A 15,196-nucleotide genomic window follows, 5' to 3' on the forward strand; every position below is an offset into this window, starting at 1 on the left:
CTCAGAGGCTCTTTGTAAAAATTTGTCATCGTCAGAATTTGTTTTCCACTAAGTTAAAATATGAGTGATGTTTTCACCTGACCCCTGTGAGCTGGAGTGGTGCTGTGGCTGGGAGTGAGGCTTGGGACTGGGAGGAAACACTACTAGTGTTTAGTGTTTTTCTTTTCATTAAAAAAAAAAGGAAGAAAGGAAGAAAGGAAGAAGAAAGAAAGAAAGGATAACCAGGTAACACTCAGAAGCCCACAAGCGAGCCCTTTCCCGCAGCGGGGTTGGCCTGAGCTGCACGTGTGTGCAGTTTTGGGGCGGAGGGAATGTTTGCAGCCGTGCAGTCAGAGTCATAGAAGCACATCCATGAGAGCATGCTGCCATCTCTTGGCTATGCAAATTGGAGGGCAGCGGAGGAGCACAATAAGCTTCAGTTCTTTGCAGAGAGAGTGGTGAGGTGCTGGAACAGCTGCCAGGAGAGGTTGTGGATGCTCCGTCCCTAGAGGTGTTCAAGGCCAGATTGGATGGGGCCCTGGGCAACCTGGTCCAGTGTGAAATGTGGAGGTTGATGGCCCTGCATGTGGCAGGGGTGTTGGAGATTCATGGTCCTTGGGGTCCCTTCCAACCCTGGCATTCTGTGATTCTGTGATTCAGAAACGAATTCTAGAGACTAGAACATAGAATCACAGAATGGCTTGGGCTGGAAGTTCCAACCCATGCTGTGGGCAGGGCTGCCAGCCATATCTGTGTCTTTCCTGGTGATCACCGCACCCACTGGCTTCACTTCTCTCCAAGGCTCCAGGATTACAGCTCCCCAGTGCTGCTGCCAGAGCCTCGCAGGGACACAGCCAGCACTCCTCAGGCACTGCTGTGACCATTGTCCTCTGGTCAAAGTCCTATTCCCATTGATTATTTTTTTTTTTCTTAGACTTGGGTTTTTGGTCTGACCCTCTGAGCACTTAATGCTGGCTGATTCTGTGATTCTGTGATTCTGTGACTTGCATGGATCCCTTCCCATGGGGGAACTGCTTGTGTTCATGCTGAGGCTGAGTGCTGTAAATATGACCTGACGGCTGGGGATGAGCTGCTGCTTGCACTGCAGTGTGTTGTTGTGTCTGAGGTCGCTCTGTGCTGTCTGACCCCATTGCTGGACACTGGTGCTTGGTCACCTCTGCAGCTGCCAGGGGCCCTGCCCTGCTGCCTGGGGACACCAGCCCTAAGAAACAGCCCTGAATGGCTCCATCAGTTACCCCGTGGTGACAAAGCCAATGCTTGAGAAGTCTTGGGGAAAAATGAGAAGAGAGGACCTGGGGATATGAGGTGGTCATAAAGTGCCAGGTATTTTGTGGATGCGGATGGGATACATTTGTATGTGGCATCTTTGGCAGTGACATAAACTGATCTCCCAAATCCGTGGCTGTCAGTGTAGCACTTCTCCAACATAGAAAAACAAATTTCAGTGACGCTGAACAGAGAGGGGGAGGGGGTCGTGGCCCTGCTCTAAGCTGATATCCCATCACTGGGGATGGGAGCACTGAGCAGGCACGTTGCAGCTGCTTCTTGCCTCTGCCCAAATCACCAGCGGTGAGTCATCATGCGCAGATGCTATCAGCTGCCATGGTTCTCGCAAAACCCGCTGCTTTCCATCGCTGCTGACAGGAGCAGGACTCTGATCGTGGCCAGAATAGCTGTCACTCAATGGAAACATGGTATAGGAGCCGAATTCTTAGTTAGGACTTGAGTTCTAGAAACAAAGCGAGCAGTGCCTGCCCCTCCGCTGGGATGAGAGGTGGTGAAGTTGGGGCAGAGTGGGGAGCAGGGGATCTCAGTGCAGGATGTGGGTATGGCTGAGCAGCTCCTGCTGAGCTGCCTGATGGGATGTAGATGGAAAGGCAGAAGGGCTCAGTGCTTGCTATCACTCTGCAGAACTGATAGCATGGCTGAGCAGAGATCAGGGGAGGCTGGGGCTGGCCAGCAGCCTGTATGGGTACAGCTTGGAGCCCAGAGCATAGACAACAATGGCAAATCATGATGAGACGTGGCAGCAGGGCACAGCTCAGCCTGCCGTGCAGGGGTGTATTTTAGCAGCTTTTAAGAGATGCCTGTTTGCCTGGGAAGCTTTTATCACTTCAGCTCCTTTCCATCTCTGCTCAGGAATATGAATGGACTTGGTCTGAAAGGAGTGGAGCTGTGAGATGCTGCTCTGTGTGGCACAGGGTTGGCCTGCAGGAGCACTGGGGCTGTCCATGCCTGTGTGAAGCCACGTGCCTCCGTGCTGCATCCAGAGCTGGTGCTGATGTCCACTGATGTTAACTGCTCAGCGGTTAAATGAGGAGGTGTTTTCTGCCCATGCACAAGTGTTGCTTGGGGGAGATAAGAGTGTACAATAAGTGCAGGGAATTTGGTATGCTTTTGGTCTGGTGGTTGCTGCAGCCTCAGGAATTTGCTAATTAGCTGTGTGGGACAACTAATTATCTTGTCAGCCAGCCAGTCAGTAATTCAGTTTAATCACACTTTCTTTTTTTGCTGACAGCACGTTGGGCACTTCAGAGCTCTGTGTGCTGCAGGGGCTGCAGTCCCAGTGCTGAGCGAGGTGCCCCAGCACCCACCCACGGTCCTTGCCTGACACCCATGGCAGAGCTTTGGTCCCAGAGGAACTTGACTTAAAGATGGAGCCAGAGACAAATCCTGAACTGATGAGAGCATTCAGCCCATGTACCACCATGGAAGAACATAAGGGCCAGGGCTGTCTGGGAAATAACAACTGGAACATTTTTGATAAGAGACAGGGGTGTGAGCCAGCAGCACAGAAACGCTGTGTTCAGCAGCTGCTCTGCTTACTCCATCCTGGTTTCCACAGTCTTCTCTGCTTCCCACAGGCAAAACTGAAGCTGTCTGCACTGGGCAGAAAGGTATTGCTGGAAAATACATTTTTTCCACCTGGCTGGTAACCATTTAAGTCTGTGGGCTTGACCCTGCTCTGAGTGATGCTAGAGTAAAGCTGAAGCCCACTCAGTGTATCAGGGCTGTCCAGTGAGATGCAGTGTGCAGCCCTGTGTGTGATGGGGAGAAGGGAATCCTGGTCTGGCTTGCTTTCCCCCTTCACAGCAAGAATTATCCCCCTCCTCCATGGAATCAAGGAATAGGGGGATGAGTTACATTATTCATGAACTGAACCCTAATGAGGCTAATCACCAGCTAATTGAAGTCCTCTCATGACACACCCTGTATTGCTGTGCCCTGCTGGATGGCGGTGTAGCAGTTCTCAGCTGAAGGAGCTGAAACAATTTCTCTGAAACACATTCCAAAATTAATTTAACACACACAGTCTGCTGGGACTGGGTGAGTCAGAGCACCGTGATGGGACTGTGAATGCACTGTGATTTATTTGTGCTGAAGTTTAAATAAGATTGATGGGGCCATAAAAATGTTATCAAAGAGACTTCATGGTGGAGCCTAACGGGGAAATAAAGCTCCAGGTTTTGGGGCACACTCGCTCCATGCTGGAGGGCTGCAGTGGTGGGAAGTCCTCTCTGATGATTTGAGCTGAGCTCCTTAGGCTCAGCCTGTCCAGCTGCAGCTTTGCTCTCAGATGCTCTTAGCGCTTCTTAGCGGCACACACACACACAGTCCGGGGAATGGTCCGTTCCTTCCACCCACTGACAACTGAACTTGCCGTGATGGTCAGACTGTGACAATCTCTTGGACCAAAAAATGCAGGGCAAAGCTGGCAAACACACTGTTCTCTTGAGTCATTTTCCAGTACATCCTGAGGACAGAGAGAGCTCAAACCTCCTGCATGCCCTGAAGCAATGATAAGCGAGCAGACCTGAAGGCCTTTGACTCCTGGGGTGAGTCCAGGCTGTAGCAAGCAAAGGTAGTTTGGAGTTGCACGACATCCAGCCCTGCTGATGGTTCTGTTGGGAGCTGTGGGTGCTGGAACAGTTTGGAGATGCCATGAGAACTCTGCAGTGTCTCTTGGAAAAGAGCATTTGTACTCCTATGAGGGAAACCAGGCTTCCAGGTGAGGATCCTGGGAGGCCCTTTGCTGCAGCAGGTGGAAAGGGAACCTATGGGATATCCCCTCCTCATCTCATGAGCTGCTGTCCCAAGGACCAGCGTGGGCTGGGTGTGACTTTCTGCTCCAAAGTCACCCCAGTGTGGGAGAGATTGGACACAGACCTCTTCTAGGTTCTGTGCATCAGACTAGACTGTGCCTGTGTTTAAGGCTCTGTTTTGGCTCTGAGGCTGTCCCTCCATGTCCCTTTTCCTCCCATTTCCCAGTGTGATGAACTTGTAGACCCAGCTGGGCTGTGTCCATCTCCCACACACTGGTCTGGAAGGATAGCAAAAACAACCAGATGGATGGAATCGCAGAAGTACAAAGGATTATTGGCTTTGGTTTGCTTTTCAAAGATTAAGCTCTTTCAAATGTGCTGAGCTTCATTTATCACTTAGATATACACCAGCACAGGCAAGTACATTTATGGTGCAAGATCCTCCAAAGGATTTCTTTGTACTTCTCAGCCAGAAGGTGTCAAACTCTCAGTGTTTCGATGAGCACTCAGTGACCCAGGGACAAGAGCAGTGAGCAGATGTGTGGATGCAGCTGCAGGCTGCCATGGGCTGGGCAGCTCTGTGTTCCAGGTGCCAGCCCATGTGTGCCACCTGTCCACTGTCGTGTTGCTGGTGTGCTTTGATGGGTGGTGAGAAGCCTTTTGTAAAATGCTGATGGGCATGCGAATATGGCTCAGCCCTCCTGATGGGTTTGTAGAAAGATTCCATGAGCTGCTGTGTTGCAGCAGATAAGTACAGTGCTTCTCACTTGGCAATCTCCTTCCAATGCACTGAGATCACAGTCAAGAAAGACACAGGGCACAACAGACTTTCCAGCCTGGGTGTCTGTACTGTGGCTTGTTAAAAGGCACTGAACGGGATCCTCCTGACAATCTCTTTGAAACCGTGTGAGTCACCATCATGTTGACACGCAGTCATTTTGTCCAAGTCTGGTATTTGTTCCAGTGGCGGTGTCTGTGCCCAAAAGGTGCTGGAATGGAGTGCAGCCTGCTGCAGATCAGTCAGCTTCTACTGCTCACACTGGAACTGGGGGATGAATGCACATCCACACCCCGGTGTGTGGTGACTGGGAAATGTATGGCACAGCTGCTCGGAGGCCATTTCCTCTGTGAGGAGCGAGCATTTTCCCAGGGCGTCCTCTCCCTTCTTTCCCCACCCAGGTGAGCATGCAACATGGCCATCCCTATGCCCTGCAGCACCCCAAAGGCTGCCCGAGGGCTGCACCCTGCCTTAGGCATGGGCGGAAGCAGCGTGTTGGAGGCTGTCAGCTGTGTCAGAGGCTGCTGATGTGTCGGTGCTGCTCCCTGGGGATGCCTGGAGCAGCACACCCAGGCTGCAGGCGGTGCAGGACCTGACGTCACCGCTGTGATGCTCACGTCGTCTCATCCACTGGAACCTATTTTTAGAATTATCTCAAAAGTGCCTCCTCGCCTGGGTTTAGTTGCTTAGCAGCCACCTCACAGCTGGTGTGATCAGCACGGGAGCAGGGTTATGAACACACGTGTGGAGATTGCCTTGCTGTGTGCAGTACCTGGTTGCGGCCCCAAGACCTGGCATCTCTTCTGTGTGCAGGGCTGGAGAACTTGTTCTTCTGCTTTAGGGGATGCTCTCCATCCCCCATCCTTGTGGCTGCATGCCTACATCCAATGCTTGCCCCTTTAGCACAGCAGAGACTTCCCTCCTGGTTTTCTCTGTTTCGGGCCAGGCATGAAAATAGGACTCAGGTTCTGGAAGTCCTGCAGCCAAGAAAATGCAGTGCACAGAGTTGTGCCAGGACGCGCTGTTTATTCTTTAGTGAGTGATTTTATTTTCAGCTCATCTGTTTTCTCTGACATACACAGAAATGCATGTTTCTAAAACTGCTTACCAGGATTGCTGGTGTCTCGGGGTGGAATTATGTTTGCCATAGAGTCAGTGATGCTCTTGGTCATAACAGGGCTCTCAGAAGATGAAGGGAATTATTTTCTCAAATTGGTAAGTTTGATACCTAAATCATGTCTGCTTGAATTGGTTTAATCAGATCACCCAGCCACAGATAATTTTATATTTACTGAAGAAAAAATTATTTTAGGTCTTCATGCCCTAAGAGAGTCCTTCTAAAGCTGGAAATCCCAACATGTGTTACTCAAGGTGCAGCATCTCCATGTCCCTCCTTGACTGTGGGCAGGGATAAGAAGTGAGGGTGTGAACCCAGCGTGGTGCCCCATAGGCATCATTATTTGGCAGGAAAGGCAGAAGTCAGGGTTAGGGTTAGTGTCTGCCCACATGGCCTCTGGCAATGGGGAGCCTGAGCTCCAAGCTCCCAGCTTCCCTTGAGCCAGCCCCGCTGCCTGCAGCCTGCCCTGAGGTGATGCTGCAAAGGTTGTTCCTTGGCTTTTTGCTCCCATTAGTCACCGTGGTGCTGTGCCTACTCTGATTATTCTCAGACATGACGCAATGCTGAAGCCCCTCTGCCCTGCTGAGTGCCGTGGTTCGAGCGGCACTGGCTTTTCTGCAGAGCAGAGGAAGCAATTGAGCTGCATTCTTGCAAAACCAAGCCGTGGCAAGGCCTGATCCACATTATAATGAAACACTTTCTGCATCCTAATGGCTCTGGGCTCTGTGAGTAGCACCTTCGCTCTGCCACCTGCTGCCAGCTGGGATGTGGGCACAGGCCCTGGCCCTCTGCACCTCCAAATGCATCTGAAATAAGAAATAACACTCAGGTGACTGAGGGCAGAGCTTTATTACACTCTGCCGAGAGCTCCTTCCTTTGGCAAGACCATCGAGAGCGTGGAAGGAAATGAATGTTAACGTTTGGCACACATTTTGTAATATTGCTTATAGGAAGGTAAATGCCACAAGTACGTGTGTCATTTTATAAAGAAACGCTTCTGGCAGGAAAGCAATTTTGTACCCAGTTACATGGCCCGATTGAGATCAATATTAGGAATGTGTGGTAATATTTGGCCATCTGCTGATCAGAGCAAGAACTGCATGGTGTCCTTCTCAGAAAGGAGGCGTTAAGGTCTGCCGTACAGCATCGCGACAGATGGAAATTCATCCCTTGAAATTCAAAGAAAAGAACAGAATAGCGCCTGTGCACGTGCTGTGTGACAGCGGGGTTAAGAGGAAGGTGGGGGACGTTTTGCCCCTACAGCTGGAGAAAACGGGCTGAGCTCTAAACTGACCCACGAGCTGAAGCCGCTCCTCCGTGCGGATGGAGCCGGGAGAGCTTCGGTCAAATCTGATTATTTCATTCTCCTTCCATTAGAGGGAGCCTGCAGACGTTGTCATCCCTGCCATCCCAAGAAAGACTGCGGAGGTGTTCGGGGGGAGGAGGGGGGAACGAGGACTTGGATTTAAACCCATAGAAACACGGTGAGTCAGGAAAGGTTTCAGCAAGAGGCAAACCAAATAATAGCGCAGCCATTTGCTTTAGAACTTTCCTAAAAGCTTTCCTCAATTTTCTCTCAGCTGAATTATTCCTGAATTTTCTCAGCACAGTCAATGTTTTGCCCTAAAACCACCTGTGGCTGAGATAGGGGCACCTGGCACTGGTCATAGCTCCAGTCCCACCTGCACCCAGCGCACCAGGAGCCTCACTCTGCCCCCAGGGATGGGCTGCTTCTTTTGCCAAAAATTCAGTGTAATTCCTTCACCTGGCTAAGTGGAAAGCTGTGCTCTCCCTCTTAGCACAAGCTGTAATCACAACGGGCAGTCTTTTTACTCTGGGCTGAGAGCATGCATAGCAGTGATATTCTGAGTTCCTCTCTTGTTTGTGGTTTGATGCAGCTCCAGCAGCAGGCAGCACTGCTGCTACACGTTATATAGGAATATGTGCCTGCAAATACAGGGCTGAAGGTCAGGATATTCACTTTCTTTTAATCTGAGTTCACTGTCAATTTGTTCAATGCTTTTCTGTATCTTATTTTTCTATGCAACGTCACTGGAGTGTGGTTGAATTGCAGCTGCTGTCTGCCCCATGCTATATGCACGTACTGGTTTTGTTCCTCCAGCTTCAAGGAGAATTGGGGCCTTTCGTAGGGCAGGAGCAGCCCCTGCAGCCTATGTAGGAAGGAAGGTGTCCTGCCTGCTTGTCCTACTGCTCATGCTGTAGGTACACAACAGCAAACAAAATGATGCTCTGGCGAGCCGTGAAGTTGACCTGAAATGTTTATCAAGTGACTTCTGTCCCGGAGACAAATGTTATTCCTTGGACAACACAAGCAAAATCTCACGTAGGACTTATCAAGGCTGACAGCTTTGCATGTGTGGATAAAAGGCATTAAGAAAATGTCCCTTATTTTTCAGATGTGCTGCCTTTCCTGGGACTCGCTTGCTTGCTAAGCTGTGCCTCTCATGAGCTCTGTACATCTCCAGTGGTGTGCATTTATTTGGCCCTGGAGGCAGCACCCTGTGCGATGCAGTCTGTCTCATTGGCAGCCCGTGGCACATTTTGCTGTTCTGTTTCATTTGGCAGATCTAGGTTTGCACGCAGTGCCTGGCACAGCCAGGGCCAACTCACCATGGCACCTTGGGCTCAAGAAGAAAATTTCCTTCAGAGCAGGGGCAGCACTTGCAGCCTTGTGCTAATTACAAAACAAGTGATTTTTTTTTGTTGAGAAACTGAAGAAAACTTCAGACAGATAAAAAGGAATACTAAGCAGAAGATGTGTCAGATGAGCTCAAAGTCAATGTGATTGCACTTCGTGCTGTACCAGCGAGTCTGCCTCTAGGTTGAGACCCAACTTCTGCTGGCTTCATCCCATCCCTTGGTGTCTCTTTCCTTCTGATGGGAGCAAACTGCTGGGACCTTCCAGAGCCCAGCAGCAATGGCCTGAAGGGGACTGCAGCCTCTTGTCTTGGGAACCTGGTGCCTCTAGACAAGAGCTTAGTGGGCTCTACATTCCAATTTCATGTCCCTTCCCTCCTTTCCCTCCCCACCCCCCCAAATTATTTTATTTTTTGTTTCAGTTAGCTGCTAGTTACAAAGGCTAAGAACCCTCTCTGCTGACATTGCTGCAGACAGATTCACAGACTCCTGGCTTCCAGGGAATACTGAGATCTCTGATGTAGAGCACGGTGGGATGATAAGGATGGATCTGCTCCTTCAGCTAGCAACTGAAATAGTATTTAACAGTGGAATTAATTCTAAATTGCTTAACTACTCAAAGGGCTATTCTTTTAATTACAAGAAAGCCAGAGGAAATCAATATGATTTAATTTTGACTGAAAACTCAAACAGCTCAACTATGTGTTTCATTTATTACAGAAGTGACAACATTACTGTGCTTTGTGATGCTTTACCTGCCTGAAAACTCTGTGCTTTGTTTATTCTGGCCATTATAGTGATAGTCCATGGCTTGGACTTTACTTATTGCTGAGCAGCTGCCTGAAGGACCTTGTTTTTACATTATAGCCCCCATGGCAGCTCCCTGCTCACCAAGTTAAACGATGCTTTGTTTTGGCATTGGTTATTAATTACACTTGTCGGACCATCCAAGTATCAGAGCCCTTTGTGGAGCATTGCTGCCCACGGGGCACAGCAAGGAGATGGGATGAGCACCGTGCTGCAAAACCTTACTGAAATGTGGGAAGATGGTGAGGGAAATGGGAACAAAAGGAACAGCTGGATGGGTTGGTTTCTGAGTGCTATGAGCAAGCAGTGAATGGTGCAGCTGTAGAATACCTTTGTCTTGCTGCTCCTGGCTTTTTTGCCTTTGTAGACAGAGTTTATTTTTTAGCTAGTATTTTTAGCATTGTTCCAGTTTGGTAGCATTTAACCTTGCTGCTCTAATAACTGCTGCAGAAATTGTCAGGAGGGAATTTATTCTGTCTTTGTGAATCTGTAGAGTATAAAATCAAGAAAGCCTGAGGCAAGCTATTGAACAACAAGGAAAAGACAAAATATTGACTCACCAATCGGGTAGCATCATCTGCCTGTGTTCTCAGCAAGGCAGGGATCCTACAGTACAGTCTCATTTGATCATGTAATTAAGGGGTGTCTCATAAGGCAAATAAACAGGACAGCACATGATTATGTATATATGTAATATAGCAAACCTGGTAACTTTTGAATATCTGACTTTGCAGTGTGTGTACCTGTAATGCTCGTAGGTAAGCAAAGGAGCTGACTTGCACACACACATCTTTCCGTGTGTGTGGGAGTGGTTTCCTTGCTGTCTGTGGTTCCTCTTCTCCTTGTCTCAGTGCTGCTCAGTGGAGCCCCTGTGCAGTGCCTGGCGTCATGCAATGGGATGGAGCACCCCGCACCAGTTCCGGCAGCACTGCTCCCATGCCTTGGCTGTTGTCAAGGATACCTATCTCTGGCACACATCTTCACATAGCTTCTGTTCTTAGCATGCTTTCCATTGCTATGGAGACTATCGGGAACTCATTTAGCAACTCCCCGTGCTCCACTAGGGATGTGTATTTCATAACACACTGCTTGGAATGAAGAGAGACGTTGAATTTTTGGCCTCAGCTGCTTTGCCCATCCTGGCTGTGGGAGGAACCATCAGATCTGAGACCTCCTGCACCGACATAGTGCTGCTACGGAAAGGCAGACTGAGTGGGGCTGGTTCTATGCAGGGTAAACCTCACATGTGGAGGAATCCAGAGGTGTGCCGTGGCCACCTGATGCGGCTGTCCCCATGCAGAACCCTCCACGGGGCTTCATAGTTCTGTTGAGCTCCCATGACACTGCTATGTCTGGTAAAGAGCCATTTCATATGAAGGAATTCGAATTTGCATGAAGTAAAACTGCATGAAGTAAAACTGGAATCAAATAATCCTATTGCTGAAACCACTTTGGGCTATATGGAAGTGCAGGCCGTTACTGACAAAACCAGGACATGAGAGAAGCTGTCATTTGGGGTTTGCAGTGGCTGGCAGGCAGGAAAGTGATTAGTGCTGGCCAGTGAGCAGTGAATTTGGTGAATCGTTGTGACACAGTGCAACAGAGACACGATGGCACGAGAAGACCCCTTTCAATGCAGATGCAAGTGAGCAGGTGACAATTAGACATAAATAGGGCAGCCTATGAAATTATAAAATCATATGTTGAAGGCGGCAGTTCCAGCTCCTCCCCTGAGCCCTGCAGCTCCAGCAGAGATGGCAGCAGAGGCTGCACTTCCCAGCTCCCTGCCCTACTTCCCCACTCCAGTGGGGGACACATTGTGTCAGCACAGCCTGACACATTAGCATAATCCTCAACTCCAATTTGCATTAATATGCTGGTCTGTGCCCTGCAGTAATTTACCACCAATATACAGGAGGGCTCCGGTTGGGGATGGTAACTCCATTACCCTCCCTGGATAAATCACATCCAGTCCATAGCTGGAAATCCACAAGGAGACAGATATTCTCCACATCCTCACCTTAGTGCAATACAAGTCCATTAATATTCAGAAGATATTAGGCTCAGGTGAATCCAGCAAAAAGAATCTAAATATAAAAATAAAATAATGTAATTCAAGTGTTTTATGAAAGAAGAGTAGGTAAAATTTACATATTTCATTACGGCAAATGATTTATGACGTAGGATTTGGAGAACCAAGAGGAATTCCATGCATTCCACTGCTGATGCAAATTCCTCTCTTGCCACTGATTTGAAAACCTCAGCGAGCCACATGTAAAACTGTTTTAAGATGCTGCTATGCATCTCCCTGTGGTGCAGTGGGCTGTGGCCATTTCAGCAAAGTCCAGCACAGGGCTGCTCTGGTTTGTTCTGAGAGGCAAACCCTGAGAGCCTTGGAGAACCAGCTTGATGCAGCTGGCACTGACAGGCAGATGGGAATGAAAAGAGGAAGGAAATATGTTATGAACCTACCTCTGAATGCCTGATTCATTCAATCTTAAAAGCGATGGGTTGCTTTGTGCTTTGCTGCAATGTCATTTTTAATTACATGAAGTTCAAAATGTAGAGGATGTATTTCACTCAAACAGATATTTTTTTTCCCAACTTGGATTCCAGACTTAAAGCACGTAGGTTATGTTGCTCCAGATAGTTTGTGTGAAAATGCAGGCATATGTATGTATTCTGTGCACACTCAAACACAGCTCAGAGTGGTACCTATGCCAAAACAGCGATTACCTGTGCAGCTCTGGTTTGTGCTGCTGCATTTCTCATTGTCACTCTTTGCTCTGACTGTGGTCTTCTTCTTGGTGTTTAAACATTCTTTAGCTTGTTCATTACCTTTGTGTTGGTGGAAGTGTACGGCCAAGATTTATGGATTTGTGGGCATGTCATTATGGGCTTGGTGGAATGGCTTTGCACATGCGAAGCTGAAATCCATTTATCTGGAGAGTAGGTGTTTAACTAATGGGCACATCAGACACAGCATAAATGCAGCACAGCTTCCAGTCAGTGTTTTACAAAAACATCTGAATGAATGAGCTGAGAGAGGAAAACATTGTCTGTTTTTATATCCAGCAAGCAGAAATAACAAGAAAAAGCACCATGATGAAGCACTGTCTTTGTGCACTACTGATTATTTCAAGGCTAATTTTATTCTTTCTGAATGATCTCCATATCTGCAAGAATGAAGAACATTGAGGTCAAGGAGCTGAGAGAATTAATTACAAACTGTAGACTGAAAACAATCTAATTAAAGAATTTGAAGGAACTTAGCTGAAAGATGATCATAAATTTATGCCACTTTTGATTACTTTTCAGCCAAATGAGAGGCTGGTTCAGTTTGCTAAAGATCCTTTGGGTTAAAGAGCTGCAACACTGCTGTGTGCATCAGCTCCAGGAGCTGTGGCATGAGGAGGATGGCTGTGCTGCACAGAACTGGACAGAATGTAGTGTAGCTGACAGTCCAGAACAACACAGGAAGGGAGAGAGAGAGCAAGGATGCTTCAGGGCTCACTCTGCTCCAAATGGGGAGGCTCACACTGACTGCAGACTCTTGGTCTCTTCTATGGGGGAATTATTAGATTTAATGCTGTTTTGTGCTCAGAGATCCCAACTAGGTCAATGTCCTGCTGTGCTAAACATAAGCAAAGATGTCACTTCTACCTAGAAAGCATTAAAATAAGCAGAGTTCATGGAATTGCATGTTTTTAGAAGAGAAATCATAATTAGTAGGGATTGAGGAATATCAGCCATGTAAATTGCCAAAAGGAATTAGAAGAACATGTAAGGATAGCATGATGAGATCTGCTGTTTTCCTTCTGTTTCTTTATGTTGAAGCCCTTGGAGTTTTTAACATGCAAAAGCTCAATTAAGGGTTGAGGGTTGAAAAATAAAAATTTGCTAATGGAGGAGAAAGCCAGAATTCAGATTGGAAAGCAACGATGTTATTTTTCATCCTGGCCTGGGGCTGAGTCAAAGCTGGGTTTTGAAGGAAGCTGTGTTTTGTATGGACACTGGAAGGCTGAAAATTGCAAAGGCTGAGAATCGTAGTGATTTGGATAGGGCACTCCAGGAATATGATTTGGTGGTTATAATGCATGTATGTTATGTAGGAAATGAGATTCTCTTTGACATGCTGTGAGGCAACCACCTCAAACCAAAACTTTCATGGGCTCAAATAGGTATCAAGTTGGCACTGAACATAGCTGGCAGTGGGAGACAAACCATTCTCATCTGATTAAATTTGAAGCACATTGTGTTCATATTCAGATACAGACATAGCCTTATTTATAACAGTAGCACTCAATCACAGTTATGCAGGTGTGTTTTCAATCAGGTTGTGTATGGGCCATAAATCCTCTCTGGTAGACCTTGAGGCTGCTGAGGTGCTCTAGGTGGAGTTAGGTGACCATGACCATGGGGACATCTGCCCACCACAGCCACACTGTCGTCCTGTGGCACAGTGGCCTGGAAGGCTGATCTTAGGGAAGCAGAGTTTGCATGGTCCTCTGGCCAGCTTTCAGGCTGTGGGTTCTCTGTTAGTAACGTCTGGTCCCATTGCCAGCACTGTAGTCAGAGTTCTCAACTTGGGTATTTCCACCAAAACGCACTTCAGGAGAACTGTGAGAAAATCCGAGTGGGGCTTGAGAAAGGTCTGCAGAATTGGCAGATATTCTTCTTGTATTTCACATATAAACTCAGCTGCATGGAAGATTGCCCAGGTCAGAGCTGTGAACTCTGGTGAACAGGGATCTGCTGCTTAGATCTCTCTGAGTCTCGCCCTGTGTCTCCTCACTTTTGTGCTCTAATACCTATTTTTTCCTATAAAAGCTCATTATTGAGCTGTCACTTGAAATATGACCTCATGTGACATCCCTAGTGATATCAATACCTACCAGAGACTTCAAGTTAAAATGAGAGATGAGGACTTGGTCAGGTTGAGACCCAGGACACAGGAAAAAAAAAATAGCAAGGGAAATAAGCCTAGAAAAAAACTATTAAAATTGGAGTAGATTAAAGGACAAATGCCTTTGGGGAGGAGTTTGCTGAGTGTTTCACTTCTAATTGTACTACACCTCTCAGACCAAATTTTATTTTAATTTTCATAGCTCTCTGCTATCAGCATCACACTGAACTAAATTAACAAGTTGGATTCATTGCAGCATCCAAACAAATTTCCCTGGGCTTATTGTGCCTTAAGGGCTTGATACTTTCCTGGCAGCCTCTTTCAAATGGCCCCTTCAACAAACGCTTTATAAGCTTGGGTCTACTGAGCATGAAAATTTATGTGAGAGAGCAGTTATTTCAACAGATGGAAATTCTCAGATTCACTGGAAAAGTAATTCAGCATCAAGTACACTGTTAATTTTTGAGAAGGACTGCACTGTATGATGGTCTTGTATTATTGGCACCCACTGTAAAAGATAAGTGCTTGTTTCAACTCTGTCTTTTTCTGCAGTGAGTGCAGCTCACGCCAGCTCTGTTCCAGCTCTGTGCAGCATTTCATAATACACAGTTTCTCATAAGTCCTGATTCAGCTTTTCACTCTTGCAGAATGCAGTGTTTTTCATTAAGCTTCAGCCCAGGCTCCCCAGAAATAACAGAAACTGTACAACTCTACCAGACCATCCATCAAAACAGCCAACTCACAGCAATATGAGTTGATTTGCAGCCATGCTGTCTGGCTTGCAGGCAATAGAACATCTTGGGCAAGCTCCCAGGTATGGTATGGAGGATGCAGAGCCTAATAGGAAATCTCGTGAAACAGAAGAGAGGGCACTGCTGCTTGTGGCA

Source organism: Lagopus muta, chromosome 15, assembly GCF_023343835.1.
Source record: "Lagopus muta isolate bLagMut1 chromosome 15, bLagMut1 primary, whole genome shotgun sequence".
Taxonomy (NCBI): Eukaryota; Metazoa; Chordata; class Aves; order Galliformes; family Phasianidae; genus Lagopus; species Lagopus muta.